This window comes from Heterocephalus glaber, unplaced genomic scaffold (assembly GCF_053883595.1).
Source record: "Heterocephalus glaber isolate CG9 unplaced genomic scaffold, H.glaber_assembly_v1.0 deba00000122, whole genome shotgun sequence".
Classification (NCBI taxonomy): Eukaryota; Metazoa; Chordata; class Mammalia; order Rodentia; family Bathyergidae; genus Heterocephalus; species Heterocephalus glaber.
In genome coordinates, this window is record NW_028258138.1 from 47,291,427 (window position 1) to 47,306,261 (window position 14,835).

General features: G+C 36.7%; 1 protein-coding gene across 2 annotated transcripts in view; it reads right to left on the reverse strand.

Annotated features, from left to right (window-relative positions):
* Positions 1-14,835, reverse strand: part of LOC101707766 (uncharacterized) — a 151,637-nt gene that overhangs the window by 37,326 nt on the left and 99,476 nt on the right. The gene's annotated exons all lie outside the window — the stretch shown is intronic.

Below are 14,835 nucleotides of genomic sequence, written 5' to 3' on the forward strand. Positions count from 1 at the left end.
TATATTCAATGAATTTCAGGTGTGTAGAGAACAATTTAGAAAAACTGCACATTTCTTAAATTTAAAACACAAATTTCAAATAACTATTTTGTTAATTTAATATTATTTACTTAGTGCATATTTATAGTCCATAATGACTACATTCATTGTGGGAAGTTGGTATATATATATATATGGCAGATAATATATATTTTCCTCTTCCCTTCTGCCTGTCCCCAAACTATGGGTCCTCTTCCCTTTTGCAAAATATCTATCTCCATGTCTCCATCTATCTTTAATTTGCTCTATATTACTTATATTTTGTGTTTCTCATAAAAGAAGTCATATGATATTTAAGCTTGTGTGTCTGATTTATTTCATTTAATATTATATCAAAATGTGCATCCATTTTCCTACAAATGACTCCAGTTTATCCTTCTTTAGGGTAGAGGAGTATTCCATTGTGTATAAATACCACATTTTCTTTATCCATTCATTTAGCTATTATAAATGTGCTGCTATAAACTTGAGTATGCATGTATCACTGTAATGACAACTTTAACTCTATCAGGAAGATACCTATCACAAAATAGCTGGGTCAAATAGAATTTCTAGTTTTAGTTTTTTAAGAATGTCCATATTAGTTGGGCATGGAGGTGCATGCCTGTAATCCAAGCACTTGGGAGGCAGAGGCAGGAGGATTGTTGTGAGTTCAAGGCCAACCTAGGCTACATAGCAAGACCCCATCTCAAAAACAACAACAATAACAACAACAAAATAATATGCACGTTGATTTTCATACTGGTTGTACTAGTTTCCATTCCCCCCAATGATGTAGAGGAGGTCTTTCTACTTACAACCTCATAGTGTTTCTATTCTTTGATTTATTGATGATAGCCATTGTTTCTCAGTAAAATGGAATCTCAATGTTATTTTCATTGGCATTTTTCTCTATTATTTTTGCCAGAGATGTTAAATAGTTTTTCATGTATTTATTGTCCATTTGTATTTCTTCTGTGAATTGTCTATTCATTTCAGTTGCCAATTTTTTGACTAGGTCTTTTATATTGAGGGGTCTAATTTTTTTGAGTTCTTTATGATGCTATTTCTTTTCCAATTGGGATTCTGTTCAGAAAATTCTTGGCTATATAAAATGACTGCAACATGTTTACCTCTTTTCCCTTCCAGCAGATTCAGTATTAAGTTTAAGATTAAGTATTTCTGTTTTAACATTTATTTATGTTTTGAGACAGGATCTCACTATGTAGTTTGGGCTGGTCTTCAACTCAGGATAGCCTCAAACTCATGGTGATCCTCCTGACTCAAGCTCTGGAGTGCTAGGATTACACGCATGTGTCACCATGCCCAGCTTCTTTTAACATTTAGATCTTTGATTTATTTTTATTTTAGTTTAGTAGATGATGAAAGTTATTGGTCTAAATTCAATCTTCTGCCTATGTATAGCCAGTTTTTCTGGCACCATTTATTAAAGAGGCCTTCTTTCCTTCGTGATATATATTTGGCCCCTTTGTCAAAGATGAACTGATGAATGTGGCTGGAGTTGTTTCTGCATCATATATTCTGTTCTACTGATGCAAATGTATGTTATTGTGCCAGTACACTTTTTGTACCAGTCATACTGTATCTTTATAGTATAACTTGAAGTCTGGGATTGTGATGTCTCTTGTTTTGCTCTTGTTATCCACAATTAACTTTGCTTTTCTGTCTCTCCTGGTCCCAATTTTAGAATTGTTTTCTCTATTTCTGTGGGTAATGGTCTTGGTATTTTCATTGGGATTGAGCTAAATTTATATTGTTTTATAATTATGGCCACTTTCACAATATTGATTCTGCCCATCCAGAAACAGGGCATATCATTTTATTTTCTGGTGTCTTCTATCTCCCTTTTCAGAGTATTCTAGGTTTTGTTACAGAAGTCTTTCACTCAGTTGGTTAGGCTAATTCTAAATATTTAAATTTTGTTAATGCCACTGGGAATGGCATTGTTTTTATCATTTTCTTCTCTATGGCTTCTTTCTTGGTATACAAGAACCCTAGTGATTTTTGTATGTTGATTTTATATCCTACTACACTACTGAATTTGGTTGTCAGTTTTATGAATCTCTTGGTGAAATTTTTGGGTCTTATATGTACAGGATCATGTTATCTGCAAATATAATAATTTGGGTTTCTCATCTCTACATATATCCCCCTGATTTCTTTCTGTTGCCTGATTACTCTGGCTAGTACTCTGAGTACTATGTTGAAGAGGAAGGATGATTGTGGAATCCTCTTCTTTTTGTTGATTTTAGAGGCATAGATTTTAGCTTTGACCCTGCTTCTGTTTGTGAGATGGATTTTACTTACTGATTTAGGTATGTTGAACAATCCTTGCATCCCTGGGATTAAGCTTACTTCCTCATGATATGATTTTTTTAATAATTTGTTGCATTCTGCTTGACAGTGTCTCACTGAGAATTTATGACCCTATGTTCATTGAAAAGAATGGCTTGTAGCTTTCTTTTTTGGTTGGGTGCTTGTCTGGTTTTGGATTCATGGTAATGCTAGCTTCTGTGAATGACTTTGAGAGTACTCCTTCCCTTTTAATTACATTAAATGGTTTGAACAACATTGGCATTAGAATATCCCTATAGTTCCTGTAGAATTCAGTGGTAAGTCCTGGACTTATAGTAGTTGGTAGGATTTTTATTACTACTTCAATTTCATTACATGTTATGGATGTTTGTTGATTTTTTTTTTTTTTTTTTTTTTTTTTGGTACCGGGGATATGGGCTTCACAGCTTTTAAGTTCCTTCTTAGGATTACTTTTGTTGTGTCCCATAGGTTCTAGTATGTTGTAGTGCAATCATCATATGATTTTAGAAACTGTTAAACTTGTTACTTGATTTTTTCTGTAACCCATTGGTTATTCTATAGTATATTATTAAGTTCCATGTGCTTGCATAATTTCTGTGGTTTCTTTTGCTATTGATTTCTATTTTCATTGTGCTGTGGTATAATAATATGCATGGGATAATTTTGATTCTTTTGCATTTACTTAAGCACTCTCTATGGGCTAGTACTGGTCTATTTTAGAGAAAGTTCCATGTTCTTCTGAGAGGAATGTGTATTTTGTTGATTTGGGGCAGCAAATTCCGTGGATATCTATTAAGTTCATTTGTTAAAATGTTTGATTCATCCAAAGTTTCTTTGTGAATATTTTATCTAGTTGATGGATTTGTGACAGTGGGGTATTAAGGTATCCCACTACAAGTGTTTTGATGTTTATATGATATTTTAAATCTAGTAGTGTATTTTTTAAAATTAAGTTTGTTGCACTGCTGTTTGGTGGATATATGTTTATAATTATTATCTCTTCCTGTTGAATTGTTCCTTTAACCAATATGTCATGTCCTCTTTGCCTCTTCTCATCAATTCTGTCCTGAAGCCCACTTTGTCTGAAAATAGGATAACTACTCCTTCTTCTTTTCAGGCTCCTGTTACATAGAATATTGTTTTCTATCCTTTGATTTTATTCTATATGTGTCTTTTTGGAATAAATCTTTTCTCATTTACAAGTGAATTTTGTTTTTGATTCATTCTTTGAATGTGTTTTATGATGGGGGAGTTGAGACCATTCACATTGAGAGTTGTTACTGAAATGTATTAATTAATTCTTGTCATTGTATTATTTTCCTGCTGTTGATTACTTTGTTACCCCTTCTAATTAACTAGTCAATGAGACTTGTGTATTCATTCTGTTAGATTCTTTGGCATTCTTGGTTTCATTGTCTCTTTCTAAAATATCTGTGAGGATTTTTGGAATGCTGGTTTGGTTGTCAAGAATTTCTTGGTGTGTTTTGTCATGGAAAATCCTTACTCCTCCATAAATTTTGAAATATTATTTTGCAGGATATATCAGTCTTGGTTGGAAGTTCTTTTCTTCTGGTGCTTGAAACACTTCATTCCAAGCTCTCCTGATTTTTAAGATTTGTGGTGAGATGTGTAATTCTAATGGGTTTACATTTATAAATGACATTGCTTTTCTGTAGCAACTTTCAAGATTCTGCCTTGTGTTGGATTTCTGAAATTTTTGACTGTGATGTTTTGTGGAAAAGTTCTTTTCTGATCATGGCTATTTTTGGTTATACATGCCTCACTGATTTACACGTTTAATGCTTTCCCCATATTTGGAAAGTTTTCTGCTATTATTTCTGTAAATAGGTATTTTATGCCATTTGTGCTATGTTCTAATTTTTCACTAATTCCAACTGATGTTTGGTTAGTGTTCTTTGCATCATTGAACTGTAGTTGGATCTATTTCTCACATTCTCTTATTGTTTTTAAGGTATATTTTAGTAATTGGTCACCAGCATGAACCCTAGTTTTTAGTTCTGACAGTCTGTCTTCACATTGGTGACTTCTGTTGCCCATGCTTTCAATAGAAAGTCACTCCTGCTCTATGACTGTCTCCTGTGGTCATCTCCCATCCAGTCCTATAACAGGGTAACAACAGAAACCCAGGAGTACAGCCTATCTGAAGTTGCTGTAGGCTCAGTAGCAAACAATTAACCCCTTCCCCAAATAGCTTCTGATTAAATACTCTCAGATATGACAAGAGCTGTACTGGACTTCTCCCCAAACTCTAGCCAGCCTCATAGCAAGAGTCACTTTGAAAGTAAAATGCCACACTCTTTTTTCCATTGTAATGACTTTGGGCTTCTCTTGAAGACCAGCACTTCCAGCCTGATCTGATGTCTCTCCCAGCTGCTGACCCTCTGGTTTTTCCCCACATCAGTGGAGGTCAGTAACCCTCTTAGGAGCTGGGGTGAGCCTTCCAGACTGCCTCATTCTTTTTTCTCTGCTCTACTCTATCTCTCCAGCTTCTTCACAGTTTCTAGTCTTCTCAACAACCCCTTAACTCCCAGAGATTCAGCTCTTTCCTTCTCTTCACCAAATTGTTGTCTTCCAGGCATCTTGATTTCAGTTTCCAGGGAAGTTACACTTTGCTGCCAGTATAGACCTGGCCATCTTTATCTTGGTCCCTAAATGAAAAATATTAATAATATAAATAAGATTATTTGCTATTTATCTAATTTTGTATTTTGTTCCATATATCTTTATTTTTCACTAGAGAATATCCCACATAATAATTACTTCTGTTTTTTGTTTGTTTGTTTGGAAGTGACAGGGATTACAAATAGTGCTTGATGCAGGCTAGGCAAGTGCTACACTCTTAACCCTAAAAGTCATTTAATGTAGAACTTTATAACCCCAATTTTAAAATACATAAATCTCCCTTTCATACAATTATACTATAGCTTGTAAATATTTCCAAAATATGAAAATAGTCATAAAATGTAAATATGATGAATTATTAGGAAAAATAGCTCCTTGAGTTCTTAGTCACATCTATTATCATGTACCATTGATCACTTACATGGTAATAGATAGTACACAGCCATGAAATGTGGCCTCAGGCCTGAGAATAAATATACCATCAGACCTGAGACCAACAAATAAGTCTTCCCATCTCTTGTCTGTGTATAGTTGTCCAAAAAATTATACAATAAATCATTCAATAAAACTACACTTTGGCCTGCCATGGGGTGGAAAAATGATGTGAACTGGCTTCTCTGTTAACTATCTGCTCAGAGTGAGCATTCAACCAATTTACAATCTATATCTTTTTTACATGAATTACTATTTAATAAGATCTCCATCTTTTGGTTTATGGCTAGTGGTTTCTTGAACTGACATATAGGAATATGAATTTATTTCTTATTACATTTTATCATTTTAGTTTCAGGTAATTTAGCCATCTGAGTTCTGTTGACAGTTGGTTCTGTCATACAGTATACTAATTAGCACTTCCAAACTTTTATTTGCAAATTTGATAAAAATGTAAACTCTATTCATGCAAATCATTGTCTTACAATAGATAAAAGAAAAGAGGATATGCTTGAATACAGTGAATACTATGTTTCTAAAATCTTTTGCTAAGTTGAATCCAATCCAATAAATGATGCTTGAATTTCAGGTAGCATTTGGCCTAACTATATTACCCAGTATAAATTTCTGCACCTTTCCTCCAAGATTTAAAAGTATTTAATTGCATTTTGGAATATCTCTACAGTATTTTCTAAACCATCTCAATAGTTTCTCCTCAATAGTTTCTTCTGGAAAGCTTTATTTCTTTTTCTTTTTTCCTGATATGGGAGGATTGAACCAGAGGTCTTTGTACTGACCTACATCCCTAGCCTTTTTTATTTTTATTTTTTATTTACACTATATTGTTAAGTCACAAAACTGTACAGACTGGGCTCCAACTTGCCATCCTCCTGTTAAAAATATGTTCCAACACATCTAAAAACAATTACTTATTTCAATAAAGAACAAACTCACCTAGGCATAACCACATACTCTGATCTACATCATCTATGTATTTTTTATTCAGTACCACTCTACTTCAATTTACCTACTACTTCTTATTACTCTGCTAGTCCACATAGGTTTGTCTATTAATATTTGAGTTTCGTTTATATATATTTCTCTTCATTATACAACTTTAAGTATTCTGTTTTTGCTCTGTCCTTAGTTAACATTGCACTTTTTGTCCTATTAGTTTGTTTCTCTTACCCTACCTTGTTTTTCTTGGTCAAAAACTTCTTCACGATGTAAACACAACATATACTTCTCTCCCTTCAGATTCTTTTTTCTTAGTCTTAGCTTAAATTAGCATACACAGAAACAAGGCCAAGATAGCTGAGTCCCTACTGGTCCTCACAATTTCCAAATAACCCGAACTGTTTGTTCCTGGGGAAGGCCACAGGTCCTGATTCAAGTTTGAGGAACTTCTAGGAAATCCAAACCATTGAATCACCCCACAAAACATCCCAGGCAGTGTTGTGCTTGACTCCCCCCAAGCTATAGATGCACCATGCAGCCAAGGAGCCCTGTCCACTCACCATTCTTTAGCCTGACAGTTACTCTGACCCAGGCACAAGTGTGACCTGGCCTCAATGTGTTACTCAAACATTGAGAAATGCCCCTCCCCTGCTGGGGGGGAGTACCTCAAAACATCCATCTAGGCCCTTCAGAAGGACCTAACCCTGACGTGGCCCTCAAAACTGCTAATATCCTTAACCTCCACTACTGGTTATGCTTCAATTTACCCACAAAGGGTCACTAGATGGACGCTGCCAGCTTGCAACCCACAGAAAATTATAGACAGTCCATGCCCAAAGTTGGGAGCTTAATGTTCAGGAATGTTTGCCAACAATCCACCCAAGAATGCTACATATCAGCTATCAGAACAATCACAAATAACCCTGAACCTTAGGCCTACAGGGACTGCTGACATTGATTAAAGTTGAGGAAGGAGGAGGTGGGCCTCTTGGGCCATGGTATCACTGTCCCAGAGCACCAAGGAGCAGAGCTCTCCCAGTGCCGAGGAGGTGAGCCATGGGGGTGCCAGGACCCCCCCTCCCCCATAGCTATGCCAAGCCATTACCTGGATCCATACCAAAGAGTTGCAGGGGGTCATAAAGGACATTGTTCTGAGCTCCAGAAGATAGAGCATAAGTGAACAACAGAAAGAGGGCCTCTCAGAGGCACCTTGATGAAAATTAAAGCCCACCAGAAAACTGAAGAAAATCTCTGCAATAAAGATACACCAGACCACCTTAGTTGGAAGAGCAGTGATGTGGACCAGAGCGATTTGGCTACAAGCAGATCCTAGCCAGGGCTCTGCCCCAACACCAGAGCTGGGGCACACTGGCCCAAGCCAAGGGCCTGCCTGGAAAAGAGCTGCACAGACACACAAGCAACAGCCAGAGATTCACCCCAATATCATCAGTAAGTGCACAAGACCCTATCCAGAAGCTTGCTCACACAACAGGAACTAGGGTGCACAGCCCCCAGCCAAAGGCCCTCCCAGACAACAGGTACATATGGGCCCTAGCCAAAGCCACACTTAGATACCATCCCAAGTGTGCACAGGTCCCAGCCAGAAGCCCATCCAAACAACAGGTCAGCTCAGGGATCCAGAAGGCCACCTTTTTGAACCTAGGAATTAGTATACTGGTGAGCAGCAGAGTAAAGGCTATTTGGTGGCTTCCTGAGAACTGAAGACCACTGGGCGAGCAAAAAGTTGCCTCAACAAAGGCAAAGTAGGCTGCATCTGTTGAAATGAGAAGACACGTAAATAAGTCTCAAAACCAGACTTCTAGATCACCTAAGGCAACCCCAAAGGGAAATGAGATGGAACAATTGGATACTCAACCACCTGGACTCCCTGAACTGGCAACGAAAGAAGATCTGGAAAAAATGAAATCAGAAATCATTTCTCAGATAACAGCAGAGATTGTGCCCATAGTGCAAGACATGATTAATAAATCTAGAGTGGACAAAGATTTAAAAAAATAGAGAAGCTGAGGAACATGATGGAATCCCAACATAGGAAACAAATGGAATCCATAAAAGACATGCAAACAGATTTCCAGGAGACTAAAAACTCCATTGAAAGTCTATGCAACAGAATGAGTCAATGTGAGGACAGAATTTCAGATATAGAAGATAAGATTGCAATTAGTGACCAGGAAAAGAAAAATTGCTTTAAAATAGTAAGGGACCATGAGAAATGGATCCAGCAGCTGCTAGACAATCCAAAGAAGAACAACACTAAAAAAAGAATAACATAAGACTGATTGGAGTCAAAGAAGAAACAGGAGAGAGTGCAGATGACATAAAAAAAACTGTTCACAGAACTGATGGCAGAAAACTTCCCAAGCAGGGGAAAAGAACTTGACATACAGATAAGTGAGTCATATAGGACTCCAAATAGCCATGATCAAAAAAATCTACACATAGGCATATAATAAAGATTCCAGAAACCCAACAGAAAAACAAAATTCTACAAGCAGTTAGAGAAAAGAAACAAATCCCATACAAAGGAAAGCCCATCAGAATCACAGCAGACTTCTCAACACAAACCATCAAGGCAAGAAGAGCTTGGAGTGATGTATTTCAAGCCCTAAAGGAAAACAGCCTCCAACCCAGACTGATGTACCCTGCAAAGCTGTCTTTCAAAATTGATAGAAAAATAAGATACTTTCATGACAAAGAGCACCTTAGGAACTTCATGAATACCAAACCAGCACTCCAAAAAATTTTACACAATATCCTAAGAAAACACAATGAGTATCACAACCCCAGGATGCCCAGCAGAATGAATCCGTCTGGCACGACAAGAAATTAAATGCAAAGGGGAAGAATCCAACAAAAAGAAATCATGACAATGATAATTCAATATGTATCAGTTATAACCGTCAATGTTAATGGTCTCAATTCACCAGTCAAAAGAAATAGACTGGCAGAATGGGTCAAGAAGCAAGATCCAACAATATGCTGCATATAAGAAACACACTTAATTCAAAAAGAAACTCATAGACTGATAGTTAAAGGGTGGAAAATAATACTCCATGTGACAGGAACCTGAAAAAAAGCAGGAGTACCTATGCTCTTTGCAGATCAAGAGGATTTCAACCCAAAGTCTGAAACACTTCTGGTCCCAACAATTTCAGATAAGGCATATCTTATCTGTGGTAATATCCTCTAAATCTTGATACTGTAATTTAAAAAGTGTAAAATTTATATTGTGTAACAGGAAGAAAAGGTCTAAAGGAGTAGGGGAAGTTGGAGGGGTAGAGGAAAGGAGAGAAGGGAAAAGAGAAAATATGAGAAAAGGAAAAAATGGAAACAAAGTCTTTGTAATTAGGGAAGGGTGGAGAGGGTGAAGGGAGGGGAAGGGAATGGGGAAGAAAATAACCAACATACGCCATGTAAAGGTACAAGACCCCAATGATGAATGTAACTGTATTTTATACCTAAAATGTACCAATAAACTTAATGGAAAAAATATTTAAGAATAAATAAAGTTGAGGAAGTTACAAGGACATTCCACTGAGTAGTAAAGGCATGTCAGAAATTCTCATAGCTCCACATCTTTCCTTAGGCTGCTCAAATCTCAAGTGAAACTTCCCAGCCTGGACCAGTGGCAGAACACAGTATATTCAATGGAAAATGTACACGAATATTAGAAAACCAGTGACCATATCCTGTAATTCAAAAGTAAATTCATCTGGTTACCAAAGGTGATACATCAAATCACTTTTGGAGATCCTGGAAAGCTTGTTCTGCACCACTAATGAAACACAGAAAGCAGTGGGTGACTCTCCTGGCTGATTTGGCCTGGAACATGGTGCAGTCTCAGTTCAGCTCTGTGGAAACCCAGATGTGTGCCAAGTTGCACAACTTCTAAAGGTGAAGCCTATGTGTGGGTGGTGTTTGCCATTTCCTCCCAGACTTAGGAAATGGGGAACAGGGATAATAGTATTAACTCTGTTGAATGTAGACAATGATGCAGTTGCCTAGGTTCTTTGTGATTCTTTGCCTTTTGTACTTATAAACACAAAATTATGTATGGATATGAGTGTATTATAAAATGTAAGCTGTTGGTCTGAAAATATTTTCATGTTGCCTACAATATCCCTTTCATAGTTGGTCTATCCTATGTCAAACACATTCAGTCATTTAGCTGAAGCCAAGCTTCCCAAACTTCTCAAATCTTCAAATTATTTTAGCCCAGTGTAACATACATAAACTGTTCTAGACAATGTTTCTGTGATTGAAGACTCCTGATCCTGCCCTTGCACCTTGCTTTGCCATCTCTTCACTGAACACTGAGGTAAATCACAGCTGCCTTAGGTTTTGCAATGGTTTTTTGAAGTCACTGCCATCCTTTCTCATGAGCTATCTCTGATGCCAGTGTATAGTTCATCCCACACCAGAGGTTTCTTGCTGTCTAGAAAAAGAGTGGCAAATACTTTGCATAAATTATCATCTTCTAAGAAAGAGCAAGGCATTCAGACCCTGGGACATGGGTGATGAAATCATACCTGTCAGTTCATCCCAGGGTGTGTTCTACTTTAATAAGAACAAAATCCTTCCTTCCACTCTCACACCACCATAAATCCAGAAGATGTCTATGACTGAAGGTGTGGGGTTTCTTTAACCCAGAAAGTGGTTGTGCAGCAGGCACCAGCTGGGTCACCCGTGATGTGATTCAGTTCTGACACTACCTGGAACCCAGTCCTCCAGAACATCTAGCAACCAGCTCTAAACTGGAATTATCATGCCCCCCTCTTTGAGTTCAATTAATTTGCTAGAGCAACTCACAGAACTCAGGGAAACACAGTTCCTGGTTTTGATAAATGGTACAGATGAAGGAATGTGCAAGGTGATGGATGTGGGGCACAAAGTTTCCATGCTTTCAGGAAGAACCACCCTCTGGGAATCTCCATATGTTCAGCTGTCTGGAAGCTCTCTGAAACCTATCGTTTTGAGCCTTTTATGCAGGCTTCCCTATACATGCATGATTAGTTGAATTATTGGCCCTTGGTGATCAACAAAACCTTCAGCCCCTTTCCTCACCCTAAAGGCTGTTGGAGGGAAGTGGAAATGTCCCAGTATTCTGATCACACCTTGGTTTGCTTTATGATCAGTTTCAACCCAAAGCTACCTAAGGACTGTCAGACATTAGTGACCTCAGTACCATGCAAAAACAAAAACAGCAATAAAAACACTTATTCCAGAGATCACAAGGAGTTTAGGATGAGTGTGTGATAATGGTTGTCATTATCATATCCACAAGCAGGCCGGGGATTTAGCTCAGTGGTGCTGCTGTCTGCCTCACAAGTTCAAAGTCCCGAGTTCAATTGCCAGTACCAAAAAAAAGGAGGAGGAGGAGGAGGAGGAGGAGGAGGAGGAGGAGGAGGAGGAGGAGGAGGAGGAGGAGAAGAAGAAGAAGATATCATACCCACAAACATCCTGCTCTCCGTAGTAGGTCAGGGTGAAGCTCCAGAGCTACTTCCTATAGTGTGCCCACAGGCTGCCTCTGAGTGTTGTCCTTCCTAATATTGAAAAGGCAGAAAAGAACACTCCTGTCCCCTACCCCCAGATTTCACTACTTTCCACTTCTAAATTTTACCAGGCAAGGATGCAATCTAGGATTAATTTAAAGTGGCTTTTTGTTTTCATCCACCACTCATCTTTTCCTTGAATAAGGAAACACATTGCCCAAAGATATGTTTTATGCCTTGAGGCTGATAATTATAGAATAGATTCATCCAAAATATGACATTCTGCATATTGTTGTTTTATTTAAAGAGTAGCAGTCTTCAAAGAAAATAAAGAAGATGAACATAAAGAAGGTAAAAGAAAGGAAAATCACCAATATTTTCTGTGTTTTAAGACAAGAGCAAGGTCAAGTACGCTTTGCCAGCTCTTTGTATTCATTAGTTCCTGACTACTTAATAGTTACCAGCATTCAGAAAAGTAAGAATCAATGCAGCCTGCAAAATCTCTAAGTTTACCTTCTAAAATGCTGCTCTTTCTCTGGCACTTGCTTGTGCTGCTAATGGCCTGATCCTCAAAATATAATGAAAGAAGGGGACTAATGATTCATTAAAGTAAATTGATGGTTTGCTACTAATGCTTATCCAATAGATCTTATACAAAAGAACTGGTAATGAATGGATTAATAACACCAGGAAGTTAGACAGACTTAACCCCCTAGATAAGTGTTTTTTAGTCACAGTTGCCTAGAATATGTGTTTCAAATGTAAAGCCTTAACTTAGATTATTATTGTTTTAGAATTGTCCTGCCTTATGGGCAAAAAGCTGTTTAAATCATAATAAAGGAAAAATCCATTTTATTTGGGACTTTTTGTATATATAAATGGTTTGACTTATGGCTTTAAACATTTTTTTATTTGTGTGAAAATGTTTGTTAATCTAGGCAATAGTTATCTACAGAAAAATGGAGCACATAATTGTTTTTCATATAAAAGAACTATTTTCCTCCCACAATTTAGTCACCTGAATTGTCCTGAGATTATTCATAAAAACCAAAATCTCATGACTAAAAAGAAGCTAGTATTCTAAAAATATATTTATTATATATTGTATAATATATATATATGTTTTATATAATATACATATTATGTAAGTTTTTCTTTTCCTGAAGTGTGTATATATTGTTTTGGTGGACTCTGTATATATGAACTACAGTGTTTGGCACAGGCTTTAGGTTGTACATTATATATATAATGTATATACATCTATATATTACATATATAATATATAAACTATATATATCTACATCTATATCTGTAATGTTGGAGTATTTTATAATAATCATCTACTATATTTATAATTAGAGAAGAAGAAAATATCATAAAGGCAGTGAAACTCCTATGAGGGAAAGGCTTTGTGTTAATTTTCTATAAAGGTATCTGATAGGTTTCTTTTTAAAATGAAAAAAAAAATATGATTATATATTATGGAAAATAGAAAAAGGAAAAAAATTACTTCTAAATCTACCATACTAGCACAACTATTACTGATGATGATGTAATTCTTTACTTTTATCTCTGTATATTAGTAAAGTTATTTTTAAATGGTTAGATAGAAACATTTCTTAATAATATTTTAGCACAAGAATGTTAATATTTTCTGTATAGGTTTTAGTTGTATATTTTTGCCTAGATGGAATAGTAGAATTATGGAATATTTGCAATGGAATAATATTATAGATCATCCAGAATATCAAAAGTCCCGTATATCTCTTATTAAGTAAGGCATATAGGTTAGAAATTTAGTATCTTATAGACTGGGTCATAAGTATAATAATAATCCAGATTTTATTGGTACTTGTCCTTATTGCCCATGTAGACTATACCAGTCTCCTTAAAAAATCCCCATAATGTAGGAGGAACAGGACTTTGGCTAACATTACACACATACTATGAGGAAAATCAGTTAATTTTATGCTCAGTTATTATTTTCTTTCCTCTTTCCTGCTCTACCCTTCCAATGCTAGATTGTTACTCTCATGCTAGATGCTGAAGAGGCCCCAGCACTGCAGCCACCAAGAGGATGCTGCCAGGAGGGTCCTGAAAGCTTAGACATCAAGGTATTATGAATGCTTCCTTTTTCTCTCCCTATACCACTTCTCCAGCACTACCATTGCTGTCTTACAGAATTTTTAATGAAATAGCTTTTGAGGAATGTATTAAAATTTGTTACTCAAGATGTAGTTCTTGGATAGGTAGGATTTGGCAGAACAATTAGAAATGCAAATTCTCGGGCTCCACACAAAAGAGTAAAATTTTTGGAAGCCTCAGGTGATTTATATGCAAACTGGCTTGAAAAACAAATTTCTTGGGCCGGTGATTTAGCTCAGTGGTTCTGCCACCTGCCTTACAAGCGGGAAGTCCCTGAGTTCGATCCCCAGTACCAAAAAAAAAAAGAAAAACATAAATTTCTTAAAACATCTCTCTGTTTCTGAGATTTATGCATAAATTCAAATTGAGACAAGGACTCTGTTGAGTCAGAAATAAAAAGTAACAGCCCGTCTTACATGCATCCCTTCCCTTTGATGTCCTCATGTTTTTGACTCTTTTAAACTTTAGATGCTCAGCTCCTTCATTAGAAAGATCTCCCTCAGCTGGCTCCTCATTCTACATTGTCTTTTACAGAGACTTTTAGACACCTGTCATTTCTCCTTCAGTTCAAACAGAGATGGTTCAAAGCAAACTAGAGCTCCACCAGATTTATGGGAAATCTTGTGCTTTACTCATATGTAAAATACATTTTTATTTAATCAGCATTGATTCAGTACATATTACCCACAAGCATCCTATCATGGGATACAAGTAAAACAATCCCTACTTTCCAAGGAGGCAAGGGAAGGGGCATGCATGAGACATGTAGGGACCTCTGAGAGAAAGTTTG